This window comes from Bos indicus x Bos taurus, chromosome 3, assembly GCF_003369695.1.
Source record: "Bos indicus x Bos taurus breed Angus x Brahman F1 hybrid chromosome 3, Bos_hybrid_MaternalHap_v2.0, whole genome shotgun sequence".
In the NCBI taxonomy this organism is placed as follows: domain Eukaryota; kingdom Metazoa; phylum Chordata; class Mammalia; order Artiodactyla; family Bovidae; genus Bos; species Bos indicus x Bos taurus.
Genome location: NC_040078.1, coordinates 10392233 through 10416609, shown reverse-complemented (window position 1 = coordinate 10416609; position 24377 = coordinate 10392233). Strand labels below are relative to the sequence as shown.

Below are 24377 nucleotides of genomic sequence, written 5' to 3'. Positions count from 1 at the left end.
ATAAAGGTTTTATGCCAGGACCCTGGGGTTTATGGCAGAAATAGACCTGAGAAAGAAAAGAGAGGCACATCAAAAGGCAGATTTGTAGAAATAATTACCCAGCCATGGAAGAGGTGAGTCCAGGTTCAGGAAGACACCCAGCTCTAAAGTTCTTCCTCCAACACTCTTTTTTTTTTCTTTTTTTTTTTTTGCAGGACAGAAGATACTTACAGCCAATAAACATATGAAGACATATTCAAATCTCAGTATTAATTAGGGAAATGCAAGGCAAGATGGTGACATATCATTTTAGACTCATTCAACTGTCAAAAATAAACTGGCCAAAGCAAGTGTCCTCCTCCAGCACTTTTGATTTAGCCCCCTCAGCATCCAGTGGGGAACAGTAATCTAAGTGAAAGACAAAAGACACTCACAGCTGATATTCTTTCAATACTGTCAGAATGCTCTCTCAAGACCAAGTGTCCTGCAAGGGTCCTAGGATGACTTCTCCTCAGAACCCTTTGTCCTAGGCTTTACTTCCCTAAGTCCTACACTAAAATCTACTGTGATCATGAAAGACTCAAAAAGACCATGCAGGTAGTTAGCTTATTTCCCTGAATTCTAGCCGAAGGCAAGGAGAGAATGAAATAAATAAAATAAATATGAACTTACTCCTTCAAGTCACTTCAAGTATGAAAAGGTTTCCCTAGTGTGAGAAAAGACAAAACTTTTAATCAGAGAAGATGTTCTGTAACAGATGTTCTATTTTTCATTTCAATATTGTATATTCCAAGTTATGATGGGGATAGAAATGTGCTTACTCAATGTGAACTCCAGATTGGAGACCATACTTGAACAGAGTTAACATTGCCCATAAACCCATATCTACTCCTGATTACCCACCGTTTAACCATTACTGTTATTCAGGAAGCTAAGATAGATCCTAATTATATTCCTTTCCTGTTTGTTCCTGAAGACAGTGCTTCTTGAAATTCTCTCCACTCTGTCTTCTCCTCTCCATGCTTCTTACCAACACTCAACTTTCAACCTCAAAAAAGTTTTCCTAATTAATCCCCTTTATTTAAGCTGACCTTAGACCAAGTCTTCCTTCTGAATGTTGTCACAACATTCTTTTTAAAAGTCCACTGATGGAGAGTTCTTGCACAAATTCCTACATGTGTGCGTGCTAAGTAACTTCGGTCATGTCCGACTCTTTGTGATCCCATGGACTGTAGCCTGCCAGGCTCCTTTGTCCATGGGATTCTCCAGGCAAGAATAATGATATGGGTTGCCATGCCCTCTTCCAGAGAATCTTCCTGATCCAGAAATCAAACATTTGTCTCCTACATCGGAGGTGTATTCTTTACTCACTGAGCCACCTGGGAAGCCCTTAAATTCCTTCATTAGCCTCTCTAAATTTTAGGCATGATATTTAAACTTATTTGTATATTGAATACAGTAATGCTCCACAAAGTTGACATAAGTATTACATGAGTTAATATATTAGAAGAGTTTGATAACAGTACTCAACACATAGGGAGCCTTTAATAAATAATAGTTTTATTAGTACTTTTTTCTGCAGGATCTTAGTTCTGCAACCAGCAATGGAACCTGAGTCCTCAGCGGTGAAAGTACTGAATCCTAACCACTGGATGGCCAGGGAATTCCCTAGTACTTCTTTTTACTTTCCACATATTTAAATATTTAAACCAGTTTAAATACTTCAGAGAAGCAGGATAGGGTAGACAGGCTTAAACCTAGCATTCTAGGGTATATAAATAAGCCTGTGATTCTAGTCTTGATTTTATAAATTTTATTATTTACCTTCCAATTGTTCATATGGACTTTTTCTTGCTCTTTAAAAATTTTTATTGAGGTACATTGATCAAAACATACACTGTTACATGTACTATATCAACAAAGGTATGAATTAGGTACAATAAGACTTTCATCTTTAATTCTAATCTCCTTGAAGATGCCCAATATTTTACTTCTCCCTTAGATCATGTTAGTCCCCGCAGCTAATATATATCTAGGACTAATCTGTGACTTCTAGATTGTGTTTCTGGGTTACAAGCAATAGTTTTGAATTCAGCACTATAAAATCACAGTTTTCACTATACTCACACATTTGATTTGAAATTCATCCAGGTTATTCAGGATGAATAAGTTAATTTCACTTTGTTGGCCAGAAGACTTTACTCATGCTGGTAGCCTAAAATATTTGTTTCCCTCTCCTCCAGACCATTAGACAGCTCTTAATTGCTAACACTCTAAAAAACTGAACCCCAGCACCATCATATGGGAGATTCTAACAGATAGAACAGTCAGCAAAGGGGTGCAGAGTGGAATGGGGAAATGAAAAACAGTGGCAAGGGTAGGATTACTCATCTAGGCTGTAGGAGGAAGCATAAAAGACCACAAAATTAGGGAAGGTACAGATGGACAGAAACCTCAAAATCCAGATAATTTCTTTGACCCTGGAGTCTTTGCTACCTTTTATTTATTTCAAATAAATGACGCCTCCCCACCACCAAAGTGAAACAAAGCCTGCTCCTGCCTCAGTCGTGGATGAATGCACAATTTGCATTTTGTCTCAGTGAAGAGAGCTTTTTTTTATCTCATCATTCCGTTTTTTTTTTGCTTTGTTTTGTTTTGTTTGTTTCCCGTGAATAGTAAAACCTTGCTTCAAATCCAAACAAAACCATTTCTTCAATAGCCCTGTGTGTTAAGTAGTCACAAGGTATAAGTACTGCGCTAATACTCAGAAAGCAAAAATGACCAAGGAATGGTCCTTGTCCTCATGGAGGTTAAATTTTTGAAAATCTTTTTGTACAGGACCCAACTGAAAGCCTTTAAAGTCTTATGTCCCTCTTCTCTATGTTAGTTTATACATCTACATTTCCTAAATCAGAAATCACAATAGTTTCTAGGAAAGATCATGTTCCCTTTTGTATAGACTTATCACTGGCTGTGTCATAACTGAATATATACTATAATAAATATTTTATATATCAGGAAATGAAACTCACCAAGGGGCTTGTTTTTGGGTCTTCTAGAGAGCTGTGTTCATGTCCAAGAGTCGCATTACCCACTCTGGAACTTTGAATGCCTGCAATAATAGATATGGATTTTTACTAAACAGTTATAAGTTTCCCAGATCATCATTGAATTTCCTAATAATTATTTCAACCTATCAGTTATTTAAGTTTAGACCACCGTGTAAAAATTTGTCCTTTTATCAAGTAGTCTACAAGTTTTTTCTTTTTATCTGAAAGTCACTAACGTCTTACTGAGCAGAGCTACAGTTTAATTGGAATTCCCCCTTAAATGGCAGATCTTTAGATACCTCCCAGGATGCAATATGTAAAAGTACTAGACAGGAAGGAAACAATGCTTATCCCTCTCTTCCAGTGCCTGAGATTAGAAGTGAAGGACAGACAATTAATTTCCTGAACATTAATTTCCTCTAGGTTCTCACAGCCCGTAATCCTGGAAGAAGCTTCTCATTGAGTCACAAAGCAGTAACTCTGGCTTGAGGTTTCCTAGTAATGTGCAAATGTCTGCTCAAACTCTGGGGTCTTCTTCCCCAAAATAACACTGACTACTCCCAAATGATCAATAGCAAAAGACATAATGCAAACAGCAGAGTACCTGGAGACCTTATTAGTCAGGCAGCTCACTTCCTAATCCCAAGATTAATGTTTGGGAGCAGAGAGTTCCCTTGGTTATCAGGAGGAATCTCTGGGGTAAAAAGTCTGACTTCAAGTTCTATTAGGGCTGGCCATGGTCCTACTAAGATACACATCATGCTCTCTGTCAATTTCTCTGGTGCCAAAGGAGAGTGGCTCAAGATCTTGTGGAATGACTCTTCGTAAGCGGCAGAAGAGAAACAATAATTGCCGAGTAGGGTTTAAGCATGAATCCCTCCTGCCTCTTACACACATGGTTGATGTTCCGATACTCTGACACTTGAATAAGATTAAAATCTTAGGGTAGAATCATCAATCCAGTCCATGAATTATGTTGTAAAGAGTTTTACAAACTGACCTTTCTCAGCTTTGCTCTGCTCACCATAACTTACTTATTTAAAAGTCACTCAGTCATGTCTGACTCTTTGCGACCCCATGGACTGTAGCCCACCAGGCTTCTCCGCCCATGGGATTTTCCAGGCAAGAATACTGAAGTGGGTTGTCATTTTCTCCTCCAGGAGATCTTCCCGACCCAGGGATTGAACCTGGTCTCCTGCATTGTAGGCAGACGCTTTACCATCTGAGCCACCAGGGAAGTCCTAATATATAGAATATACGCTCACCATAAATCCTATGTTATTTAGGAGCCCCTAACTCAGTTCCACCAGGGCCTCAGCCTTGCCAGGTCATCTTTCATATACTTACAAAAAAATTCATTATGTCACATCATTATATCATCACTCAATGATGAATAAACAGAGGCCCAGATAAAAAAGTGTCTACTCAAACAGTAATCAAGTCAGTAGCTGATATGGAAACTGAAACCTGGGTAAACAGAATTGCTAGTCTGACACTTTTTTCACCATAACCAAGGTGTCTTTTTAGATTGTTATCACTAGTAGTGCCACCATACAATTTCAAATTAAATTCTGTCTAGCCACTGTTTGTTGAGAATTATTTTGTGTTTAAAAATAAAATCTAAAAAAAAAATTAAAAGAATTCATAGTCTATCTAGGTGTTCATGAGTGTTGATAACCTTCAAATATGTAAAAGCTAACGTTGAATTGTCGCATATTTTTAACACTTTAATCATTTTCTTTGCATTGGTCTCACATCTCTAACTTGACTGAGAGTACCTTCAGACAGAGACTCTCATTCTTTTGTTCTCTGACAGTACCTACAGCTACTACCACTAATAAAAACAATTACTAACACTTTTTATATTTGCTTACTAGATGCTAAGTAGTAGACTCTGTAATGTACATGTATTAATATAATCCTAACAATAAATACATAAGGCAACATAATTATATTTGTTTTCAGAATAGAAAACCAGCACAAAGACATTATGTAACTTTTCTATGATACTGGGGTGATAAATGGGAAACCAGAACTTAAATTCTTAAAATTCAGCTTCAGAAGACACACCAGCACAATTCTGGACACAAAATAATTCTCAATAAATAGTGGCTAGATAGAATTTAATTTGAAATTGTATGGTGGCACTACTAGTGATAACAATCTAAAAAGACACCTTGGTTATGGTGAAAAAAGTGTCAGACTAGCAATTCTGTTTGCCCAGGTTTCAGTTTCCATATCGGCCACTGACTTGATCACTGTTTGGATAGACACTTTTCTTATCTGGGCCTCTGTTTATTCATCATTGAGTAATGATATAATCATGTGATGATGATGACAATAATATCTAACCAGATGACAGCTCTCATTCTGCATCCTTCATATTGTTTTATATAACCTCACAGTATATATATACATATATATGTGTGTGTGTGTGTACACAGCATATATAACCTCACATAATAAAGTAGTTACATATTTGAATACTATTATCCCCATTGTGGAGAAGGCAATGGCACCCCACTCCAGTACTCTTGCCTGGAAAATCCCATGGATGCAGGAGCCTAGTGGGCTGCAGTCCATAGGGTCACATAGAGTCGGACACGACTGAGCGACTTCACTTTCACTTTTCACTTTCATGCATTGGAGAAGGAAATGGAAACTCACTCCAGTGTTCTTGTCTGGAGAATCTCAGGGACGGGGGAGCCTGGTGGGCTGCCATCTATGGGGTCGCACAGAGTCGGACACGACTGAAGCGACTTAGCAGCAGCAGCAGCAGCAGCATCCCCATTGTACAAATGGAGCAGCTAAGACTAACTAAGAGAACTGATTAATAAGTGACCATTACCTGGGTCCTTTCCACCCTGCTACTCTTCATATTCCTATAGAATTTAAGGAAAGAACTAGTTTTCCTCTTTCCCTAGAATGATATTATAATGACTATATGATGTAGATATAGCTTCTAAGTCAGTGAAAAGTAGAGGAGTCAGGATTCCAGAAAGAAAAGACATATAGAAATGTTAGCCTGATACCCACTTCTCTGTAGTTTCTTTGTGAGATCGTTACTTAATGTCTGTCATCTTTGGTCAAAAGCCTAAAAACTGAGCAGAGCATCTAGCAGTATCCATATGTGTGGTCTATACCTTAGGCAAAAGGGTAAAATGGAAATAAATTCACCCTCACAAAGAATGAAACCAGTTCAATTTTACTTAATCCCTACATGTGTTATTTGCTCTTACCTTTAGACTAACTATCCAACAGGAGGTAAAATAAAATATTTTCTAGAGGAAGACAATATAATGTAAAATCTCAGTTTATTTCTACAGTTTACATTTTTTAAAATTTAGAACAGGGGTAGGCAAACTACAGCCTACTTACCCATGAGCCTACTTACCCATGTGAAAACTGGTGGTTTTCACATAGCCTGCAGGCTGTATAATGATTTTTACATCTGCAAATGATATAGAGTGTCCAGGATGTGATAAAAATACACCAAACATACAAGAGAAAAGACTGAAAAGCTAAAGAGCAAGAAAATTTCAAAAAAAGAAAAAACAAGCACTTGACTGAAACAGACCCATAAAAATAACTGTATTAAAATTATCAGACACAACTTTAAGATAAATATGTAATAACAGACGCATCTAGGGTGACCCTCAGTGAGCCACACCCATGTATAATCCTCTCTCCTTGAATGTGGGCAGAACTGTGACTTGCCTCTATGAAACAGAATAAAACAAAGGTGATGGGTGTCAAACTCATGTCACACTCATCTTGAAACATTCATCTCAGCAAAAAGGATCAAGAGATCTTTCCTTGCTGGCTCTGAAGAAGTAAGCTGTCAAATTTTGAAAGAGCTTATAAGAAAACCATTTGGCAAAGAATATGGCCAACCTCTAGGAACAGAGCAATCTCAGTTGGCAGCTGCTCAGAAAACACAACCTCAGTCCTATAACCAGAAGGAATAAATTCTGCCAAGAGCTATATGAGCTTGGAAGAGCATATGAGGCATATAGAACCCAGTCAAAAGGTTCAGCATATGTGTGATTGAAGTTCCACATAGATAGAAGAGATAGAATGTATCAGTAGAAATACATGAAGAAATAATAGCCATATGTTTTCCAAACCTGAGGAAAACATCAGATGCAGATTTGAGAATCATTTTGAACCAGACACAGAATATACACACATATACCTACACACAAAATGCAGGAATATTATGTAAAACAACTGAAAATAAAGATAAAAAGTTTTCAAAGTAGCCAGAGGGAAAAAAGATACATTATTTTCAAAGAATAACAATAAGACTATTAAATGACTTCTTAGTAGCAATAATGGAAAACACAAATCAATGGAATAGCACCTTAAAGGTGCTGAAATAAAATAGCTGCCAAACTAGAACTCTATACTCAGAGAAAATCTCTATCATTAAAATTTTTTTTTTAAATACATTTTTCAATGGAAACAAGTGAGAGAATTCACCATCAGACTTGCATTAAGGAAATATAAAAAGAGTTCTTCAGGTAGAAGGAAAATCCATCCTAGATGGAAACAAAAATGAAAATTAACAAAAATGAATTTAAAAATTATAGAAAAGATAAATACATGGCAAAGTATAAGTTGATATTGTACTTAGTATTCTGCAATCATGAATTAATGTATTATGAATTTTTAAATATTTATAGAATTAAACCATACAACAGTAACATGAAAATGATATTAAACTCAGACTTCATATAGTCTTTTCATTGTCCTTGAGATGTAATTCTAAAATAACCACTTTACTGTTGTTGTTTAGTTACTAAGACATGTCTGACTCTCTTGAAACTCCAAGAACCATAGCCCACCAGGCTCCTCTGTCCATGAGATTTCCCAGGCAAGAATACTGGAATGGGTTGCCATTTCATTCTCGAGGTAATCTTCCTGACTCAGGGAAGATTGAACCTGGGTATCCTGCATTTCTGAAAGAGATGGGAATACCAGACCATCTGACCTGCCTCTTGAGAAACCTGTGTTCAGGTCAAGAAACAACAGTTAGAACTGGACATGGAACAACAGAGTGGTTCCAAATAGGAAAAGGAGTACGTCAAGGCTGCATATTGTCACCCTACTTATTTAACTTCTATGCAGAGTACATCATGAGAAATGCTGGACTGGAGGAAGCACAAGCTGGAATCAAGATTGCCAGGAGAAATATCAATCACTTCAGATATGCAGATGACACCACCCTTATGGCAGAAAGTGAAGAAGAACTAAAGAGCCTCTTGATGAAAGTAAAAGAGGAGAGTGAAAAAGTTGGCTTTAAGTTCAACATTCAGAAAACTAAGATCATGGCATCTGGTCCCATTACTTCATGGCAAATAGATGGGGAAACAGGCTCCAAAATCACTGCAGATGGTGGTTGCAGCCATGAATTAAAAGACGCTTACTCCTTGGAAGGAAAGTTATGACAGACCTAGACAGCGTATTAAAAAGCAGAGACATTACTTTGTCCACAAAGGTCTGTCTAGTCAAGGCTATGGTTTTTCCAGTAGTCATGTATGGATGTGAGAGTTGGACTATAAAGAAAGCTGAGCACCAAAGAATTGATGCTTTTGAACTGTGGTTTTGGAGAAGACTCTTGAGAGTCCACTGGACTGCAAGGAGATCCAACCAGTCCATCCTAAAGGAGATCAGTCCTGGGTGTTCATTGGAAGGACTGATATTGAAGCTGAAACTCCAATACTTTGGCCACCTGATGCGAAGAGCTGACTCATTTGAAAAGACTCTGATGCTGGGAAAGATTGAAGGTAGGAGGAGAAGGTGGTGACAGAGGATGAGATGGTTGGATGGCATCACCAACTCAATGCACATGGGTTTGGGTAGACTCTGGCAGTTGGTGATGGACAGGGAAGCCTGGCATGCTGCAGTTCATGGGGTTGCAAAGAGTCGGACACAACTGAGCAACTGAACTGAATCCTGCATTGCAGGCAGATTCTTTACCACTGAGCCACCAGTAAAGTCCAAAATAACCATTAAAATTATGTAAAAGTAATAAATGAAAAAGGAAAGAAATAATTTAAAAATTCTTGATTACTCCCTACCTCCAAAAAAATAAGATGAGAGAAAGGGTACACACAAAAAAAGTGGGGAGAATACAAATCCTAAACTTGTTATTTAAACCCAAATATATCAGTAATTTTATTAAATTTAAAGTTTAAATTTCATTAAATATAAAATAATAATCCCATTAGTAGACATAAATTGATAGATTGAGTAGGAAAATAAGGTTTTGTTAATAAGGATCATATCTTAATTATCAGAATATAGAACAACTGAAAAAACAAGAGAATGAAAAATATATATGATACAAACACCTATTAGGGAATTATTGTTTTGTGTTAATGTTAGCCAAAGAAGATTTTAATTTTTAAAAATTTTGGAGGCTTTTGTTGTTGTTGTTTTGGAACTTTTTTTGCCACACCACATGGCTTGTGAGTAGTTTCATAACCACAGATCAAACCCACACTCCCTGCAGTGGAACACAGAGTCTTAACCACTGGATTGCCAGGGAAGTCCCTTGAGACTTCTTTCGTGGCCTGACATAGAGTCTAGAATTTACATACATGTTAGGACAAGGTGGTTGATGATAGTGTTGTTCAAGTATTCTATATCTTTACATTTTCTCTGACCAGTTGTATTATAAATTATTGAAATTGAATTATTAAATTCTCCAACTATGATTGTTGAATTGTCTATTTCTCCTTTTCATTCTGTCATTTTTGCTTCATGGGCTTTGGGACTCCATGGTCAAGTACATACACATGTATAATTTCATATCTTTCTAACATATTGCTAACATATCTTCCTAACGTAATTAAACATATTTCTCTGTTTCTTGTAACATTCTTTATCGGAAAGTTTTATGCTGTTTGAAATCAGCATAGCCACTACAGTTCTCTTATGCCTTCTGTTTCCATGGTAGGACCATTTACAACCTCAGAGTATTTGCATCTTTGGTTCTACAGTGTATCTCCTACGGACAGCGCATGGCTGGATCTTGCTTTCTTAAATCCAGTATGATGGTTTTCCCTTTGATCAGAGGACTTAATGCATTCACTTTTAATGTAATTAATGATATAATTTTACTGTTTGTTTTCTATGTTGCATGTCTTTTTCATTCCTCTGTTTCCTTTTTACTGCCTTCTCTGTTTAATTTTTTTTATTATATCATATTAATCCCTCTGTTGATTTTATAGATAGATTTTTTAAAATTAATGTATTTAAAGCAGTTTTTCTATGCATATTTAAATATCAAAGTCTAGTTCAGGTTAATCCTGATTTGATTTCAATGACATATAACAATTTAACCTCAGTATAACTATTTCCTCCTCTCTCTCCTTTGTGTTATTATTATCATATATATTACAACTTTATTTTCTATAAATCTAAAAATATAATATTATAATTAAATAACTGTTTTAAACAGTTTTCTGTTTTTTTTTTTTTAAAGAAACTAAAAGAAGAACACAGAAATGCAGATATATAAACAGCACATGCAGACACACAGTCCTTTATAATTACCTACCTGTGTTACATAGGTAGTGTTTCTGGTTTTCTTCATTCTTCCCTGTGGATACGAGTTGGATATATCCATATAACATATAACATGGATATATGTTAAATTGTCATTTCCTTTCAGCTTGAAGAACTACCTCTTGTATTTCTTGTATAGTAAGTCTGTTAGCAACAAAAAATGGCAATCTTTGTTTACTGAGTTCACCTTTATTTTTGTAGGATATTGTTTTTGAAGGATATTGTTGCTAGGCAGTTTTTTATTTTAAATGTACGTGATGATTCACTTTTCTCTGGCTGTTTTCAAGATTTTGTCTTTGTATTTGGCTTTCAGAAGTTTGACTCTGGAGTGCCTACATATAAGTCTCTTTGCATTTACCTTCAGTTCAATTCAGTCGCTCAGTTGTGTCCAACTCCCTGCAACCTCATGGACTGCAGCACGCCAGGCTTCCCTGTCCATCACCAACTCCCGGAGCCTACTCAAATCTATGTCCGTCACGTTGCTTGCATTTACCTTACTCAAGAATTATTGAGCTTACTGAATCTCTTAAGTTAATGTTTTCCATCAAATTTGAGCAGGTTTTAGTCATTATATATTCAGATTTTTTTCTGCCCTTTTATTCCTGTTTTTCAAAGAATCCCACTACATCTATGTTGCAAAGTTTGCTTTTTTTTTTCCCCTACAGGTTTCTGAGATTATTCATCTTTCTTTATTTTCTGTTTTTCTGTTCTTTAGATTGAATAATTTTTATTGATTGATTTTCAAGTTCACTGATCCTGCTCCTGCCATCTCAAATCTCTGGATCATCCTTTCAGTTACTATAGTCATCTCTAGAATTTGCATTTGCTTCTTTTTTATTGCCTTTATTTCTCTTTTGAGATTTACTAATTGTGGACTCATGCCCTGTTTTTCTTTTAATTCTTTAAACATTTGTTGTTTAGTTGCTGAGTCATGTCCAACTCTTTTGTGATCCCATAGACCACAGCCTGCCAGGCTCCTCTGTCCATGGAATTTTCCAGGCAAGTATACTGGAGTGGGTTGCCATTTCCTTCTCCAGGGGATCTTCCTGACCCAGGGATCAAACCTGTGTCTCCTGCATTGTCAGGCAGATTCTTTACTGCTAAGCCACCAGGGAAGCTCATGTCCTTTAATTCTTTGAGTATATTTATAAAGTATGTTCTCACCACTCTGCAGCCTTCCCTTTCTTCTTTTAACAACCTGTATCTCTTTGCCAGGGTGACTGAATATAAGGGATATATTTTAGGGAGAATACTGGACGCTATCTCTGAACTGACATTATCCCTTTGATAACTAACACAGTGTAATGTGAAAATCATGTTGTTGTTCAGATGCTAAGTCCTATCCAACTCTTTGCGACCCCATGGACTGCAGCATGCCAGGCTTCCCTATCATTCACCATTTCCTGGAGCTTGTTCAAACTCATGTCCATTGAGTCAGTAATGTCATCCAACCATCTCATCCTCTGTTGCCCCCTTCCCCTCCTGCACTCAATCTTTCCCTTTTCAGGGTCTTTTCCAGCAAGTCGGTTTTTTGTGTCAGGTGGCCACAAGTATTGGAACTTCAGCTTCAGCTTCAACTTCAGTACATCCAATGCATATTCAGGGTTGATTTCCTTGAGGATTAACTGGTTTGATCTCCTTGCTGTCCAAGAGACTCTCAAGAGTCTTATCCAACACCACACTTCACTGCAATTAGAGAAAGTAGTAAGCAGCAACAAAGACCCAGCACAGCCAAAAATAAATAAGCAAATAAATAAATAATAAATTCTTAAAGAAAAATTCTACATTTTTCCTTATAGCATCTATTTTTGCTTGTACTACGGTACTTATTTGTAAGATTATTTGTTTGAAACCTGCCTAGTTTGCAAGCTGTGCACTGCACAGGGATACCTAATCAAGGAGGAGAATGAAGGATAAAATCCAGCCCACAGTCCACTTGACAAGTCATACATCCTGGTTGTTGTTCAGTTGCTAAGTCATGTCCACCTCTTTTCGACCCCATGGACTGAAGCACACCAGGTTTCCCTGTCTTTCACTGCCTCCCAATGATATATACATCCTAGTATATATACATCCTGGTATATATACATCCTGGTATAGAGCCCCAAACATCCATTGAAGTTATGCTCTTTTACTAATTGCACAAATATACTGTCTACTCACTGTGTGTGCACGTGGGTTGCATCTATCCAAACAAGCTTTTTTTTTTTTCTAATTCACACAAAAAATACCCAGTGGATTAGCTACAGCTCAATATGCTTCCCTCCTTGATAAGCTATATGAGAGCAAACACAATGGTGGTTTTTGTCATGCTTGCTTGCACCTCCAATACTCAGCATACTACATGCAGCATAAATAGATGTTCATTAATAGTTATTGCTTCATTAAATGAAGGAATAATCCTCAGGCATAGAATAACTGACATGTATTTTATTTTGCATGTTCCTTCCGGGTTCACTGTTTTGGTTTGTCATGGTTTTTTTTTTTTAACAAAACTCATTTCAGTTTCTACAATGCAAACTGCTCTTGTGAGTCCGTAGCCAAAGGCAGTATTTTGTCCTACTAATTGCTCAAGTTCCTAATCAGGCCCCTGGGACAGAGCCTCAAGCTCTTTCTTTGCTACCCCTTGTGCCCAGGAATGATTCTCAAGGGGAAGTCCCTAGAGTCTTAGATGGAACTGGTTCTCTTTGGGGAATAAGCAGAGCTCCCAGATTTGGGGTTTCAAGAGGATTCCTCTCTGCAAGAAGATCCTCCCAGGCCAGAGGATGCAATGCTCTGGCCTTATTGGTCCCCATACCTCTGACATTCAGGAAATGCTAAACTTTTATGCGTGGGGTTTTCAAATTTTTTTCCCTTATAGGCCTTTTGGAGAGAGTCTTATCTTTGTTCTTTTTTTTTTTAAAGTTCAGATGCACAGCCACTAAAAGAACTTATCTCGTATCTTTTACCAACTTTGCAAGAAGTAAGTGGTGTCTGCTGCTGCTGCTGCTACTAAGTCGCTTCAGTCGTGTCCGACTCTGTGCGACCCCATAGACGGCAGCCCACCAGGCTCCCCCGTCCCTGGGATTCTCCAGGCAAGAACACTGGAGTGGGTTGACATTGAAAATCATCAAAAAACCAGAATGAGAAAGGAAAGAAACTTAGAAAATTTAAAACCTCTTTTTTTTTCCCTACTAGTGGTGGCTAGTAGGAAAAAAAAAAAAAGAGGTTTTAAATTTTCTAAGTTTCTTTCTTTTCTCATTCTGATCTTCTGATGATTTTCTTAAACTTAGAGTTTCATACTTTGCCTGTGTTTTGCATGATGATTTTTTTGAGACCAAGTGCCTATAAAGTGGAATATAATATCGTCATAAGTTTTATTTTTAAATAATGAAAGAATCTGTTTAAAACCATGGAGGGAGAGATAGTAAATTGGAAAACCCTCATAATACCAGAGTTTTCATCTATCACTGAAGTCCCTGTTATCTTTCGAGTAAATAAGACTGAGGGTCAGACATCTTTCATACAGCTGTTGTCTTCTTTCCCTCTAACCTGCGCCTCATTCAATCAGCAAAGTTTTGATTCAGTGAAGGCATGTAGAATCTGGAGTCACACATACTGTGTTTCACACCTGGTCTTACCAGTTACTAGATATATGAGTCTGACAAGTAGTTAATATTTCCAAGCTTCAAGTAGTCCATCTTTAAAATGGGAGTACGTATTTTATTTCCTTGTAGGGTAATTTCTAAGCTTTAAGTTGTGCAGATTGTCTTAAGAGGACAATATGTACTATATTTTAATCAAGTGTTGTTTTTGCATTCGCATTTACAAATTAACTCAGACATTCAAAGCCTAAGGGTCAACTTCATTGTTCCATCAGCATTTGAGGTCTATATGTTGTTTTGACTCCCCTTAGTTATTTTGCTCAATCTTGGATTAGGCTCGGTTAAGCTCAATCCTTGCTCTGCTTCCATCCAGCAAGGTAACACAGGGGCATCCAGATGACTACTTCCAGAGAAATATGCTTTATATAATCTGTGTGTGTGTGTGTGTGTGGTGGGGTGGGTGTGTGTGTATGTGATGTGGACATGGATGTGAATGGGGCTGGAGCTGGAGTTTCTAGACAGATAGTTGCTAGTCTTGCAGCAGAAGAAATACAGTTTTCTTCTGAGACTTGCCCTTCTACCAGACACTAGTAGCTGTGTTAGGAACTTACAGGAAATTGGGTAATACATATCAACCCATATCCTAGTCTCTGCACAGAGATATCAAAGCAACCCAGAAGAAGATGAAATGGTTTCCTCTGTTTTTTTAATATCTTCCTAGAGAAGGCTCATCAACTTCTGTCTATCAGTGTTACACGTATCAGTATCTCTGTTGAGATGGAAAGGACATCATCTTCCCTCCAGTATTGAGAACTTTCAAGAACAGAGGACTCAGAGTACAAGGTAAAAAGAGCTGGGCTCCCAAGTCCTCTCTGCCATGAACTAAATATGTGATATTAGACAACACTTTTATCTTTTTTGGAACTAAGCATCATCACATTTCTACAACATATTTATTTTTGAGCAGTAGATGTTTCATTACTTTGAAGAATAAAGGAAACTGTAAAATGGCCAAAATTCTTATAACTTTCTACCATATTTTTGGAGAAAGAGATGTTCATCAAAAGTTAGATTAAGGATTGGAAAACTAACCCCAGATGAATTATCTGTGTCCCTTCTTAATAATGGAAAGTCCCTCGTAGCTCAGTTGGTAAAGAATCTGCCTACAGTGCAGGAGACCAGGGTTTGATTCCTGGGTTGGGAAGATCCCCTGGAGAAGGAAATGGCAACCACTCCAGTATTCTTGCCTGCAAAAATAATGGCAGTCACTCCAGTGTTCTTGCCTGCAGAGTCCCATGGACAGAGGAGCCTGGCAGGCTACAGTCTATGGGGTCGCAAGAGTCAGACATGACTTAGCAACTGAACCAGCACCTTCTTAATAATAACGGTTTTTCATTTTTCCTGTATTGTTCATTCATGTCTTTTTTTCTCTGGCGGTTTCTCAATTTTTACTACTTAATGGGACTAAGTCTAGATTTTGACTTCAACACTTTGTCCTAGTTTCCATGTACCCAAGGCAGCGCTGCTGTATGTATCTGGCAAAGGTATGGGTCTCCTCCCCGAGACTAGATGTACCTCAAGAATATTACTTCAATTATTGGTTCACATAGTTATCAAAAGCTTAAGAGAGGGCAATATTAGGCTAGGTCTTGGGTATATGAAAATGACTAAGTATGATCTCTGCTATAAGAGGTTCCCAGATGACACTGGTGGTAAAGAACCCACCTGCCAATGCAAGAGACACATGTTCAATTCCTGGGTCTGGAAGATTGCCTGGAGGAGGAAATGGCAACCCACTCCAGTATTCTTGCCTGGAAAATTCCATGGGCAAAGGAGCCTGGGAAGGCTATAGGCTATGGGGCTTCAACGAGTCAGACATGACTGAATCAGCAACACTTGCAACACCTTCATTATCTCTGCCATCAAAGAGCCTACAATATAGTTCAAAAGTTAGATAAATAATTTCAACTAAATGTGATAAGTGCCATCACATGAGAATGAAAAACGCCAACAGCACTAAGACTGGAGGGATACTTAGATGAAAAGATGGTGATAAGAATAACCTCAAGTTTAAAAAAATTGAACTTACCCTCCACCCACTGCCTACATAGTACATATTCATCATGGACACTTTGCAAAATTCAAGATACAGTAGAAATTTATACCATGAGCTATACCATGCAGAATTGTGTACTACTAACATTTAGATGGTTTCCATTTAGCTTTCTCTGTATTCTATACTTTTGATTAGTTGAGATAATTCTGCATATACCGTATCATATCCTGCTTTTTAACCATCATTTTCCATTGAATTAAAAAATTTTCTTATGCATAATTTAAAAGCTGTGAAATGGCTTTTTTGACAGTTTAAAAATATTATACTAGTATTAGTTTCTGTTTATAAATATCACATATAATCATTTCTGTATTCTAAATCTTTTGTATATACATATGTATCCACATTTATGTGGGAATGTATCTTTGCTTTTCATTACAGTATAGGGATCACATGACCTTTACTATTTTGATATTTCTTCCATTTAACAATATCATGAACATTTGATGCATAACACTAAAATTTTTATTGTAAAGTATGGCATGCATTAAAAAGAATATATAAAACAAATGCACGTTTTAAGAAAAATAATAAAACAAATACCTAGGTACCCTCTGCTTAAGTTAGGAAACAGAAAGTCACCATAAAACTAGAAGTCTCACATACGCTCCTTTCAAATACTTCAATATATGCCAAATAGTCACTATCATGAATTTTAGGTTAAAGAATTTCCATATTTTAAATTTCTCATGTATTGAAAGAACAAACTGCTTTGAAGAAATTATTATTTCTAAATGATATATTATTTAATCTTGCCTTCTTGGAAAATTAAATAAATAGAATGTATGCATGTATGCTAATTTGCTTCAGTTGTGTCTGTGTCTTTACGACCCTATGCACTGTAGCCTGCCAGGATTCTCTGGAAGTCCATGGGATTCTCCAGGCAAGAATATTGGAGTGGGTTTCCATGCCCTCCTCCAGGGTATCTTCCAATCACAGGTAATTGAACCTGTGTCTTTTATGTCTCCTGCATTGGCAGACAGTTTCTTTACTGCTGAGCTACTGGGGAAGCCCAATAAATGGAATGCACACACACAAACATATGTATACAAACTTTGGTTAGCTTCTGTTATTCAACATTATGATTTGAGATTCATCTACGTTGTTTTGTGAAAATGTAATTTGTCCCTTTAAGGAGTCAGCAAACTTTTTCTGTAAAGGATCAGCTTGTAAATATTTTAAACTGTGTAAGTCATACAGTCTTTGTTGCCTCTTTTTAGTCTGTGTAGGCCAGACAATCTTCATTGCCTCTATTTAACTCTACTATGTTCGTGCAAAAGCAGTCATACATAATACACAAAAATGGGTGCGACTGTGTTCCAATAAAGCCTTGCTTACAAAAACAGCTGACCTGTGGGCTATAGTTTGCCCACCCCTGTTTCACAATTAATTCATTCACTGTTCTATAATGCTTCATTGTAAGAATTTACTTCAATTTAAATATCCTTTCTGCTTTTGAAAATACTTGGTTTGTTTCCTTTTTATTTTTCAACAATAAACAAACTTGCTATAATCTTCTTCTTGTGACTCTTTAGCTTTTCTGGGCTTAATATCTAATGATTCAATTGCATAGGATATGTTCATTTTCAGCTCTGACAGGTAATATCTGTTCTTCAAACTAATTTTATCAATTTTTGTCAATTTACATTCCTTTTATTAGGGAAGCAGAGCTTCCATTGCACTGTATCTGTGATAGTTCTGATGTTTGTAATCTGATGAGTATGAAATGGGCTGTGGTCTTAACTTGTAGTCTGTGGTCTTATGTTCTCTGGCTATTAACAATATTAAAAATCTGTTCACATGCCATGTGTTTCCTCATATAAAATCCCTGTTGTTTTCTTTTTAATCTATTATTATATTAAGCTAATCTTCTCCTTCTGATTTTTAGACCTTCCAGGTGCTAGTATTTTATCTGTTGTTTTTATTGTGAATGTTTTTCCTATTTCTATCTTTTCCTTTTCTTGTGATTTATTTTGAAAAATAGGAGTTAATTTTTCATGGAATAAAATTATCATTATTTTCTTTTCGGTTTTATATTTTTCACTATCCCAATTTTTAAAAATATTCTCATATATTATCTTCTAGATGTTTCATAGGATGTTTTGTTTGTTTTTACATTTTAATATATCTGAAACCGATTTTTTTTTTTAAAGGTGTGCATGCTTATGCTCAGTTGCTCAATCATGTCTGACTCTTTGTGATCCTATGGACTATAGCCTGCCAGGCTCCTCTGTCTATGGGATTCTCCAGGCAAGAATACTAGAGTGAGTTGCCATTTCCTTCTCCAGGGGATCTTCCCAACCCAGGGATTGAACCTGCATATCCTGTTTCCTGCATTGGCAGGCAGAGTCTTTACACTGAGCCACCTAGGAAGCCCTTTAATGTGTGCGTGCTAAGTTGCTTCAGCCATGTCCCACTCTTTGTGACCCTATGGACTGTAGCCTGCCAGGCTCCTCTGTCTGTGGGATTCTCCAGGCAAGAATACTGGAGTGGGTTACCATGCCCTCCTCTTTAATGGTGTAAACTCATCTAATTTCAGTTTTTCCCATATGGGTAAACCAACTATTCCAGGACTATTAATTGATGACTCTGTGCTTTCCACCAATCTGCAAAGCCAGCTCTGGTGCAAATAGTTTCTGTATTTCAGAATTCAATTTTTTTCCCCCATTAGTGTGATTGCTTATCCCTGTGATAATACCACATCTTCTTAATTCCTATAGCCTTAGAATAAGCAACAGTATTTGAAAGGCAAACCCTTTACTCTTGCTTTTCTTCTTTAAGAGTGTTTTGGCTTCTCTTTGTACTTCCATATAAATTTTAGTATCAGTTGTCAATCTGGCAACCAATGAACCAAAAACAATCCATTTGGGATTCTCATTGAGCTGCACAGGAGTTTTGATTAATTGAAATCTTTGTAATACGAGATTTTCCAATTCATAAACATGGTGTACTGCTCCATTCATTTCAGTCATCTCTAGTGTTTATTATTAAAGTTTTATAATTTTCTTAATAAAGGTCTTTATTCTTAGGTATTTCCTATTTTAAGCTACCACAAATGATAGCTCTTATAAATTTAATTTTCTATCAATTTAAGTACAGAAATGTGATGAATTTTTATATATAAATTTTGTACCAGAAAGTTTGTTAGACTCTGTTAATAATTCTAATAGTTTATCAGTAGCTTCTCTTGGATTTTCTATGCTCACAATCACATCATCTACAAAGATTTTCTTTATTCTCAATCCTTGTATCTTTAATTCCTTTTTTCTTGCCTTACTGGGCTAGCTAGAATATTCAATTTTCAATGTTGAATAGAAGTAGATAAAGCAGTCACCCTTATCTTGTTCTTAATCTTAAAAAGAATCTTTCAGTATTTCACCTTTAAGTATATGCTGGCTGAAGAATTGCTGTACATATGCTTTATCAGTTAAAAGAATATCTTTTATTCTTTGTTTACTAAGGGTTCTTATAAGTAGACACTGAATTTTAAAAATGCTTTTTTGGCAGCTACTGAAATAATCATGTCTCTTTTCCTTTAAACAATTCATTTGAGGAAAAATATAATTGGACTGTTTAATGTTAAACAAGCTTAGCATCCTAAAATAAAACCAGCTTGGTCATATACCCATTTTATACATGGTTGAATTTGGCCTGGTGACATTTTGCTTGAGAGTTTTGCATTTATTTCTATGAGTGAGATTGCCCTGATAAATTTGGTATCAAGATAATTCCAGCTTCATAAAATGGGGTTAGGAGTATTCCCTCATCAGGGAGAAAGAAATTTTATCTATCTTTCTAGTTTCTTTTGGCTGGTCTAAGAATTAAATTGACCTGAGACATATTAGTGAGAGAAAAATCAAACAAAAGTTAAATAACAAGTACATATGTGAGAGATTCAGGAAGACTGAATAACTCACCAAATGACTGAAACCCTCACCTTGAATATCATGTTCAGCTAAAGAAAAAAGAGGATGTTGGGGGTAGTGATTTGGGACTTCCGAGGGGAAAAAGACAATCCACAATTCACTAGAAAAGAAAATGTTGGGTAAACAAATGTTTGCTGGGCCAGGCAGAAACAATGGGACAGAGAAATTTTAATGAGAAGACTTTGCTGTGTTTCTCTGGTTCATACCATAGTTATCTACGGTGATGGCTCTCTTCCTGGAACAAGCCCTCCATCTACAAACTTTTAGGCCTTTAGGGGAAAGGTCAAAGATTCCTCCTGAGTCACTGGACCTTAAAAATAACCAGCCTAAATTAATCTTCATGTTAAAGAGACACATCTTGGGGGTGGCAAATTTTGCTCCCCTACCCCTTCTTTTTTTTATAACTCATAATAGTTTAAACTATTTCAGTCTTAAGATTGAAATTAACTTATCCTTGAATGTTGTAAATTGTTATTGGTAAATTGTTCTTGGCCTGGAGGTTTATTTGTAGACTTTTCACTACTGTCTTTATTTCTTAAAATAGTTTTCAGGCTTCTTCTTAATTCAATATTAAGTAATTTTTTTTTCTAGACATGTATCCATTTCATTGAAGTTTAAAATGTACTGAGACAAAGTTTTTCATAAAATTGCTTTTCATCTTTTTGTGTCTGAAAGTTGTCTTTATGTCTCTGTATTAATTCTTACTAGAGTTTATGTCCTCGTTTTTTTGGTTTTTTTTTTTCTCCTTTGACGGTTTCACTAGCAGTTTACCTAAAGTTTATAAATTTTTACCCTTTTGGATCTTATCTGTTTTATCTTTATTTTATATATTGATAACAATTGTATCATTTTTTTTTTACTTCTACTTTCTTTTTTTTAATCTTGTTTTTATAACTTCTTAGGGTGGATGCTCTACTAGCTAATTTTCAGCCTTTTATAAAAGTACAAAAAAAGCATTTTAAACTACAAAGTTCCCTCTAATAATGTTCTAAATGCTGATATGTGATTTGCTTATTATTCTTTAGTTCTAAATATTTTTTAACTTCCATTGTTAATTCCTCTTTGAACCAGTGGTTAGATTATCAAATATTTGTAAGTTTTAAAGTTCCTTTTTGTGACAATTTCTAGCTTACATTGTGGGCTGAGACTGTGGTCTACAGAAAATACAGTTTTAAGAAACTTTTGAGACCAATTTCATGGGCCATATGTAGGTTGTCATTTTTTAAATGACCCAGGAGTACCTGAAAAGAAAGCTTTACCTCAAGCTTTTAAATAGTGTTGCACAAATTTTCTGTATCTCTTATTCCAGTCCCAGGACCTAGTCTGCCACATCTCTGGGAAAGGCAGTTGATTAATGAAATTTTGAACTGAATCTTTGTGGTATTGAATCTTTAGACAGTGCGCTCACCAGAGGGTAGGGCAGCACCAAGAGATGGTGCTGACTTTTTCTTTGTTTTTCAGCCCTGAGATCTCCAATGAGGACAGCCAACCACACACAGGTAAGAGAGTTTATTTTCCAAGGTTCTCCAACTTCCAAGAACATTAGCTGAGCTCTTCATGGTGTTTCTCATCCTGTACATTTTAACTCTGGCTGGTAATGCCATCATTGTGACTGCTATCCATATAGACCATCACCTCCACACACCCATGTCCTTCTTTCTAAGTGTCCTATCTACATCAAAGACTTTCTACTCCCTTGTGATCATCCCATGCATGCCTTTCAGCCTTGTAGGTCTGAGCCAATCCATTTCCCTGGAGGGCTGTGGAACTCAGCTTTTCTTCTTTCTTGGCTTTGCCATCACCAACTGCCTCTTGTTGGCAGTAATGGGGTATGATCGCTATGTGGCTATCTGTAACCCACTTCGTTATTCAGTCATCATGAACTGGAGGGTCTGTGCCATCCTGGCATTCTCAGTCGGTGCCACAGGGTTCTCACTCTCACTGGTTCAGGTTGTGGCTATTTTCAGATTGCCCTTTTGCAAGGCACTGATTGAGCATTTCTTTCATGATGTTGACCTGTGCTGAACCTGGCCTGTGCTACCCCAATCATCACTGATATCCTGGCCTTAATTACCAGTCTCTTGGCCATCACAGGCCCTGCCACCTTCTTCATTTCCTACATCCTCATTATCTCCACCATTCTCAAGATTTCCTCAGCGGAGGGCTGGAAGAAGGCCTTTGCCACCTGCGCCTCCCACCTCACTGTGGTCATTGTCCACTATGGCTGTGCCTCCATTGCCTACTTCAAGCCCAAGTCAGAGAACACCAAGGATCAGGATCAACTGATCTCAGTGACCTACACTGTCATAACACCTTTACTAAACCCTGCTGTGTATAGCCTAAGAAACAAAGAAGTCCAGGATACTCTACAGAGAGTGGTGGGTAGAAATCCCTTTCCTAAGATGAGATCCCTACCCAAATAGGTGTGCATGCCTTTCAGGAGGAAGTCTATACCGGTAAAGTTACAGAGCCAGTATTTCAAATGATTGGCAAAGTTTCATACATCATATACAGGGCCAGAGCAAAAATGGACGAGGGGTAAGCCTCTAACAAATGATTTTTCACTTCCTCAGCCTCTTTGTTAGCATAATAAAAACACAAGTCACTCCAAAGACCTGTAAATAAACACACACTGGCCCTATTCCAGGAGATGATTTTAAGATCAAAGTGAGATCTCATGTTCATCTTGAGGTAGGAGGTAGATGAGCCTCTTCCCTCTCCCCATGGTAAAGCTATTTGGGGTTCATTCCCTGTGGATTGAAACTCCAAGTCAAGAATAGCAGGACAATTAAAGGAGGAGGCTGGGCCCCACCCAGACCACATATTTTTCATCCTTGAAGTCAGGAGACCTCCTTGACTACACATGTGCAGAAAGACTCCTTGGAGGCCAAAGAGCAGTTATGCCAAGGGATGTTCTACCCAGATGCCTTTTTGGTAAAATCTGTCTTGGCTAAGAGATGTGTGCAGTCACATGGGAGGATACTAAGACATATGAAATATGGACTGTGAACCAGGCAAATCAAAAAGATTGGCCAAAGGAAACTTGGAAGAAATACCCAATACAAGTAATTCAAACTACTACAAGGGTGTGACTCGGGAACTCTGGGTCTGCCTGTGTGTCTATCCACAGGTCCTGTCCTCTTTTCCTCTAAATAAATACTTTATTTGGTTTACTACTTTCCTTCTTTGTGTGGATTCTTTTCTCCAAAGCCGAAGGGACAGGGCCCTTATCACTGACCACTTGTCTAGTGGCTAAGATCTGATGTTCTCTTCGCCTCAACCCAGCCTCAATCTCTTTCTGGGAATCCAAGCCCCACCCCAAGCTGATGTAGGTCGAGGCCACCCAAGTTCAATCTCAAACTTAAATTTAAAGTGACCATTTCACTTTTTAATGTGGTATAAACCACATTAAAATCACCACTTCACTGAATCTTCTAACATAAATTGGACGCTTGAACAAGTGGTCACTAGGAAGGATACTGTGCAGAAATCTAATACGATAAACAAAGTGAAAATATAAATACCTTTTAGGAAATGGGTTTACAGTGAGCTAAAATCTTTCTAGAGAGAATATTTCCAAGCATGCAGGACTTCAAAGGAAAGGAAACCAGGGTTGTGGGAAGTGAAGAAGTTGAGTGGAGAGAAGTACTAACCACATATGACGTGCATGGAGCTTACGTGACTTAGTCTGACTCTTCACTTCTCCTGGCTAGAGATAAGCCACATGAAAAAGTCCTTGTGAGGCTTAAAGAAGGACTCTTTCATGGGCAGGATATATAGCAGGCTCAAAAGAAGAGAAGACTAACAGCTCAGGGATCAAAGCATTGAAAGAATGCTATGAAATTAGCTAAGAAGAAAGAAAAATTAGAAGCAGATCCAAATGGGAACTTCTAGTGATAGGAGAGAAGCCAGGAGGGCAAGGGTATGATCAGGAGGAGCCAAAGAGAGTTTTAAAAAGGCTGTTCAGGTTGGGTCCTCTCCTGCCTTTTATATGTAAATTCACAAAGGCAAAGAAACATACTTAAATGGAAATATGAAAAGAATCAGCATAGCACCTTTCTGATAAAATAGGTAGTTCTATTAGTCTTAAAAATCTGAAAAAAAAGTCAATGCTAAAGGACTTTTGACTTAAAACTTCCATAAAATT

The 24377-nt window shown here is 37.1% G+C and overlaps 1 pseudogene; it reads left to right on the top strand.

The window, feature by feature from the left end:
• Positions 1-21705: 21705 nt before the first annotated feature.
• LOC113882691 lies at positions 21706-22653 on the top strand (annotated as a pseudogene).
• Positions 22654-24377: the final 1724 nt, after the last annotated feature.